General features: G+C 44.4%; 1 long non-coding RNA gene across 1 annotated transcript in view; it reads right to left on the bottom strand.

The window, feature by feature from the left end:
- Positions 1–525: 525 nt before the first annotated feature.
- Positions 526–7,646, bottom strand: part of LOC119254578 (uncharacterized) — a 72,982-nt gene continuing 65,861 nt past the window's right edge. The window contains exons 4-5 of the long non-coding RNA XR_005127307.2: positions 1,240–1,306; positions 526–596 (exon numbers count right to left, since the gene is read on the bottom strand). This is a non-coding gene — a long non-coding RNA (uncharacterized LOC119254578). The remainder of the gene's footprint in view (positions 597–1,239; positions 1,307–7,646) is intronic.

The following is a 7,646-nucleotide window of genomic DNA, read 5'->3' as shown; positions in this document are numbered from 1 at the left end:
TTTCAGATATTTTCATGATGCGTGTGGTGGTCTGGGCGGAGAAATTAAATCTGCTCTTCTCCTGATTGCCTTGCTGGCCCTCTTTGTAACTTCACTTTGTATTCTTTTCTGTTCAATACTTTTCAAAGTACTGAGACTTTAAAGAGGTCCAATAAATCCCAGATCAGTTTTTAATGACCACGGTAAGCCTGCTTGTAATATGTCAGTAAGCTGAACCTAAAAGCCAATGGGGAATAGGCCATTTCTGCCTTAGTAATTGCCTCCACAGAAAGATTTATAATGTCATTATCTGAATCTACAAGAAATAACTCATGGAGCTGAAATACCCTAAAAAAATATTACAATTCTCTTAAAATCTAGTCATTCATAAATGCTAAATCATAAAACTTTTTTCAAGATGTTTTATGTTAAAAGTAAAACCCAGTAAAAATATAAATGCTCGTTTCTTAATCAGATTCCTCATTCTTTATGTATCTGCTTGTAGCTTTGCAGCTTTCTGGGATATATTTACAAACCTACCATTCGGCTGTCAGAAGCCCCAACCGCCACAAGAAGCCACGGTGTCTGAAAAAGCATTTCTCGTCGCCTTTTTATCTCTGTGTGATAGGAGGAAGAGGGTTAGTTAGTCTGGCAATAAAATTAATTTCAGCAATCAAAGTCACCTTTTCCCCTTGCGTTTCCCCGTGGAAAAAACCACACTCTCCTGCCTGCCAAAAGCACCGCAGAGCTGTTTTAAGCTGTTTCTGCAGCTTTCCTTGCCCCCTTAATATTTCCAAATCAAAAAAAGATCAATCACTTCTTTCAAATAGTGGGAAACATCATCCCCAATTTGTCCAGAGTTTAATAAAGTCCTAGTCCCGCCTCATCTCCTGCCCATAAAATACGGCCACATTTGCACTAATTCCTGCAGTGCCAAACGTCCTTTGGAGAAGAGAAACTTCTGCAGCTGAAAATCACACTTAAGTATTTTTTCCTAATTTGCAAAATCTTATTTTCTCCTTTTAAACTCGGTCGCTTCCTACTCACATGAACATCAAATTGTCTCTTTGGGGGCGGGGGTTTCGCCCTTCCCAGTCTTGGTCTCTCCGGATTGGGATTTTATCCACATTCTTAATACTAGGATACAGCTAAACCTTTGTCTGGGGGTGTTGTCTGAAGAGGGGGTTACTGAAAAAGCTTTTGGGAAAGAAAAGGAAACTGGCACCCTGGGTGCCGCTCACAGCACACACACTCACTCACCGCTGGGTCTTGTTTTCCAGCTTGTCATCTCTGCCCAAATCACTCAGGGGCTCTTCTGCGGATTACTCTATTGGATTGATTTTTAACATCAAAGTTATTTTTCAATATTTTGGGGTATTTTTTCACTTCACACCTTCTATTCAACTGACACCTTTTTCCCCACCACCACCAGTCACACCCACCTTGACTCATTCCCTGTCCCAACCACAGAAACCGTACTTCGTTGATTAACGTCTATTAGTTTTTATAAGTATTTCGCTTTGTCAAATCTCTCACCACATAAACACCCACTATTTGTCCTCTTGAGGGGCCTGAGTCAACACATCCAAGGCCCAGCTGACTCCCCCCAAAACAGCATCCAGGCTCTGTGCTGTCACCCCGACAGTGGGTTGAACCAGTGGAACCTGGAACCCACCCCACCTTTTCCTAATTTCCCTAAAAATTTTGTTTTCTTTAATCCCATTTTTGATACAAAGTCCCAGAACACGCCAGGTCATAGCAAATACTTCCTCCTGGACAAAGGACCAAAGTGCCTTAAAAAAAATTAAAATTGAAATTAAAATTTAAAAAAAAGGAAGCAGGGCCTCCCTGGTGGTGAAGGGGTTAAAGACAGTGCTATCAAGCTATCAAGCTATCGGCCTCCACTGCAGCACAAATTTGATCCCAGGCCAGGGAGCTGACCCGCACGGTGCAGCAGACCTCTCCTGTCTCCCTGCTGCTCCCTTCAGCAGTGTATTTCAGTAGATCTCCTGTTCTGCTCCTCATTCTGTCTCCAGTGAATCCTCTTGCCTCCCTGTACCTCTGGCCAATGCCCCAGTTCTTGTATGCATAAATAAATAAAAAAAAAAAAAAAAAGGAAACAGACCTGCCTCTGGCCACCCTGCCTCTGGCTTCGCCTATCACTTGCCTCTCGCTTAGTCATTTCATTCCCCACGTGTGCATATGTCCCATTTCCCCAACCACAGTATAAACCCCTGCAGGCAAAGACTCCCCGTATGTTTCTGGGGGTTCCCCCCGAGCATGCCTGGCACCACGCCAAGCCCACAGCATGGTTCTCTCCCAGTCGATCCTCTGCAGAGGCAGCACTAAATGAGCTTGTCAGACCCAGAGAAACATCAAGTTGTCTCATGTAGGTAAGTAAAGGAGTTGGAAGTTGGTCAGATTAGGGGAAAAAAAAGTCTATTTTTAATAGCTTCTTTCTGGAAGCCTCTTTCCTATAAAAACTGCCCTGCTTTGAGTGGAAACGGATAAGGCATGTGAAATAAGCTTGATGCGCCGTTGATCATTAGCTCCGGAATTCTAATCTGGCTTGAGATCAGAGACTTAGAACTAAGCCCCTCTGGAGGAGCAGCTCATGGAAGCCCACTCAGGAAAGGCACACGCCTGGCGTGGCCCAGGATAAATGAGATGCTCACACGAGGTGAGGTTTAAAGGTGGATTGTGGCTAATAGGATGGAGGCCGGAGGAAGGTAAGCCCGTCTGAAGAAAGACATGGGCAGCGTCTGTCAATTGCACATGAGCCCACGTCCCCACTCAGAACCTTGAATCCAGGTTGGGGACAACTGGCTGTGATTTCTCATTTCTTGCTGTGTGTCTTCATTTTTCGTGGGCAGGAAATTCTGTTGACAGTATCAGCCATTGCAGGTGGGATCCTAGACGCCCTCGGTCCTGGCATGGTTGACACTTGGGGCCAGACATTCCCCTGGGGCTGCCCTGGGCACTGCAGGTTGTTTCTAGCATCCCTGGCTGTAGCCACTAGGTCCTGTAGTGCCCTTCAAGGCAGCTGTCCACAGACATCACCAAGTGTCCTTTGGAGGGGAGGTAGGGGCCAAATCACCTCTGGTTAAACATCTCCGGGCAGCAGCCAGATGCTCTTGGGTTTAAATTTCAGATTCACCATCTTCCCATGTGTGAAATGGGGCTAAGTTTCAGCTACCTTCAACAATTTGGGGAAACAGTTAGCAGATACGGGATTATGGATTCCTGATGGATTTCTGGTCCACAGAAAAGACCCAGCAAACATTAATCACCATCGGTTTTCTTGTCACTGTTTCTGACCTCGGCCCCGTCAGGTAGTTTCACACCTGAATATTTGCTGTGATTCTTTTAAAGCAGCTTAAAGACAAGGTAATTTCCTCCAGGAGATATGATTTCTCATCCTTACTAAGAATCCTGTATCTCTCCCCAAGTAGCTTTTCACAGTGAGTTCAAAGCCCCTGAATTCTCTTAGCCTCACACGACAAATAAGTAGAGCATTAAGAAAATCTTCCAATATTTCCCTCCTTTACAAAAAAGAAAAATACTCATTTTTTTCTCATCTTCAAGTCAATTTTCAAATAAAGCCGTAGATGCATGTCACACACACCAATTATCTAATTTTGAAACTGATCTTCACTTAAAGCATCCGTGTTTTTGACATAAATAGCCGTGAAGTGGTGAGCTTCCAGCGTGGTAGTTAGACTGATTGATGAGTGCCGAGTACCAGAGGCTAAAGAGGTTTTAGCCTGGAAAATTACTTTAGCATCTTTCCATTGAGCGAAACGATTGGAAGTAAATTCCGACAAGCCATGGCTCCATGGGGGCCCAAGTTACGCTCCACCATGTCGGTCATCTTGGTCTTAGAATATGAGAAATGGAGCATGAGATGGACTCTAGAAAAATAATTATGCTTTTGTTCTTCCTAGATTGATTTCATTTTGCTTTTTATTTATTTTTATTATATTTTATTTTATACATTTTTTACATCTCTCTTCATTTTTGTACAATGTGCTTTCTCATCTCGGTTACAGTCCCTGTGAAATTCCCACCAGCAATTCACCCCTGAACCATCACCACAGTCCCTTGTGCTCTTCCCACCCCTGTTTTGATCCTACTGCCTTCTCCCCCCCTGCAGAATGTCTCTGGCAAATAAGAGATCAGGGGGGAAAAGTAATTATAATAAAGTGAAAATCAAAATCAATGAGCAACTATAAACCAGAGATATTCATTTTGCTTTTTAAAACCAAGGAAGAGATAGGAATGAGAGAGTATGAGTAGGCCTCTAACTTGGAAACAAAACCAAACCTTTACCCTTACGTGTTACATGTTAGGTTACAGTAAGGGTGGAATTGCATGATTAAGTGGATTGTTTCCAAGCAAAGCAATTAGATGTGTGGCAGTCCCAAAATATACACCCCCAAAATACATCTGTTCATCAAAATGGCAAACTTTTTCTGGAAAGGGCCAGTGAGCAAGCTTTGTGGACGTACAGGCTGCAGTCTCCCCTGTAACTACTAGCTGCTTCTGCAGCACAGACAGCTGTAAAGAAACACAAACCAAAAAATGGGGCTGTGTCCTGATAAAACTTTATTTATCAGAAGAGGCTGCAGGCTTTATTTAGCCCAAAGACCCTAGTTTGCTGACCCTTGATCAAAATAACATGCCAGTGAATGACTTCACAACACATCTGCCCCATGGATAACACTCTGGGGCAACTGTCCTCAGGGGCATGATAAATACACAGAAGTCTTTTCACTTCCATGACTAGACAGAATGATCACAAAGGCTCTTCATTTTAACAGAACGATTCGAATGTCTGTGCAGACTAACCAAGCCTTCCCTGGAAGAGCACATTTAATTTAATTTTTCCCCTCCAAAAATAAAAAGCAGTCATATTAAGAAATCCCATCACTCAGTGCTGAGAGGAAACTCCTTCAAGTCTTCAGTGCTGCAGTAATTACTGGCAAAGAAGGCCTGATGAGAGATCCTTGAGAAAAGGATCCAAATGTGCCCAAAGAACTAATAAACCCCAGTCAATTTCTGTTAGCTATCTCCAAATGGAATTCAGGGAGGAAACAAGGGGGATGCCAGGAGGGCAGAGGGCACCCAGCTCAAAAGGCAAGTCGGGGGAAGGACATAAGAGGTCGACCATGGGCAGAGAGTGAGGGGGCACACGAGAGGATTTGTCATTTCTCCTGGGATATGGGTTTGGAATATCATTCATCACCCTAATATGTGGAGGCTAACGCTACAGGTCAGGATGCAGGAAGGCAAGAAAGGAGAAAGTGTTTTCATCTTGGAATCAGTCATACACATGGAAATAGTTCATAATTGAAAATTATGCATGGGAGGTAGGAAGGAAGAAAGGTTAAAAGATGGGAGGGAGGGAGGGAGGAACAAGCACCTGAGCAACCCATGAAATCAGAGGAAACAATAGAGAAGAATCACACCTAATGAGTATGAAGGAATGCTGCAAACCAGGCATGTTTCTTTACGCAAGACGTAGTGATTGCATGCTGGGATGAATTAATGCTCTGGTAGAAGACCTGTGCAGGGCTCTGTGTGTGGCAGGGATGGAGCCAGGAGTCACAGCCAGGGAGTGCGTCCTTCTGTATCAGGAAGAGCCTCGGGGTGGTACCTTGGAGCCTCCAACTGTCAGAAAAGAAGGGAGAAGCCTGCATTTTCTCCAGGCAGCTCTGGATGGATGTCTGCATTTTTGCATTGAAGAACCTTGATAATGAGGAGACATTCTGTGGCAGAAGCTGTGTGGCTCACCTGGTAACCCTGGGACCCTTAGAACTTTCTAGTCTTTTTGACAGTTCTGTTGGGGCCCTGTGACCAGGCTAACTGAGGCCAGAAGGATTTGCCTGGAAAGGAAGCAGCCTGCATGGAGGTCTGGAGCTTCAAAACGAACCATTCCACCCTCTACTGCTCTCAGGAGATACATGTTCCAGATGCACAGCTGAGAGACAGAAGCAGCCCAGATGTTGAGTCAGTCTTCAGGGAACAGACATATCAGAGGCTCACTCAACCCCAACAAACTGATCAGAGTGAGAAATACACCTTTTTGTTATTTGGCCCCTGAGCGATCACGGCTTGTCACCTCAGTGTCCTGACAGCTAATCACACCATTCCAGCCATTAGGATGATTGGGAACCCAGCTTGAAATGGCCGGAGCAGGAAAAAAAAAAAGAAAGAAATAGGGAATCCAGGCCCTTGTGGATCCAGAGGTTAAACAATGTCGATAGGAATCACAATCTCTCCCCAATCAGGGCTCCCTGTCTGTGAGGTACAGGGTGCACTGGGGACCTTCAGAAGCCCTAGGCTCTCCCCAGTGACAAAATGAGCATATCACATCCAGATCCCTTCCCATGATGAATCTAGCAGGGTAGAGCTACTTTCTGGTGACAGCCTCCAAGGCCAAGGGGCCTGTGTGATAGAGACTCATCCTGTGACTAAGGGAATTCAATGCCAAGGTCAGCTTGGGTCTGAGGCATGTGCTCTGCCCCTGAAGCAGAGGGCAAAGTCTTTACGATCCTGGTCATGTGACCTGAGGCTGGGGGAGGAGAGGGGAGGCACTGGAAACCACCCAGTTGCTGGAAGAAAACAGAGGTGAGCTGGGGAGATAAAGACGTGTGTGTGATGTCTTTGGCTGGGAGGCAGCCACAAGCCCCGCTCAGTCGGAGCCCAGACCTGTCATTCCCTAACTCCTCTGGGCACATTTCATCCTCTAGATATGCAGCTCGGGGGACTGCAGTGTTGGCTGATGTTCTGATTTTGAGGGCTCCAGTAAGAACATAAGATGCAAAGATGCAGCGTTACCCAAGAGGAAGGATGATGGGCAACACCTCAACATCTCAGTCACTGCCCTCAACCCAAATTTTGTAAAACTGCTAGTTTAATACTGTGGGTTTTTGAAGAGCATGGATAGTAATTCAGGGAGATTCATCTACATCTTGGTTCTACCTTTACCCATTTCTCATGTGAACTTGAACACGGTACCTCTCAGAATGTTTACTGTCCAAGGTTGTTGTGAAGATGAGAGAATCATGTATAGAACCTGGCCCAGTGTCCAGCACAGAGTGGGTACTCGGTAGCAGTGATTTTCCCATTTTTTCCCATTATCATTCTTCTGCTCCTTCCCACTGAGAGCTTTCATCCTCACTCAATAAATAAACTAGTTGCCATTATTGTTAATTCCATAAATGTTTGCAGAATAGATAAAAGTCATGAAGACAATGGAAGGAAACATGGAGAGGGTGGAGGACAGGGAAGAAAAAGGGAGATTTCATTCATTTAGTGCATCTTCTTGAAAGGCAATGATGTGTCAATTCATCACAAAGAGTAGACATTCATATAGGAAAAGAAACCCTCCCCTTCTGGAGGTGACAGTAAGGAAGAGAGATGATAAGTAATTACACATGAAAATAAAAACATGTGCGTGCATTGAGACAATGAATGCCAAGAAACAAAAGGGAGGTAGTATTTGGTGCCAGTTCGTATAGCTGGTAGAATGGTCAAGGAGAATTTTTGAAACTTTTCCCAATTAAAGCAAGATCTAAAGATTAAGTTGAAGCGGTTGTTAGTAGTACTGACACTATTATCACTCACTAAATCTAGGGTCAAGCTATATGTACAAAAATTTAAAA

The sequence above is a fragment of the Talpa occidentalis genome, unplaced genomic scaffold, assembly GCF_014898055.3.
Source record: "Talpa occidentalis isolate TD23 unplaced genomic scaffold, MPIMG_talOcc4v2.1 talOcc4.10, whole genome shotgun sequence".
Classification (NCBI taxonomy): Eukaryota; Metazoa; Chordata; class Mammalia; order Eulipotyphla; family Talpidae; genus Talpa; species Talpa occidentalis.
This window is presented reverse-complemented; position numbering and strand designations above follow the sequence as displayed.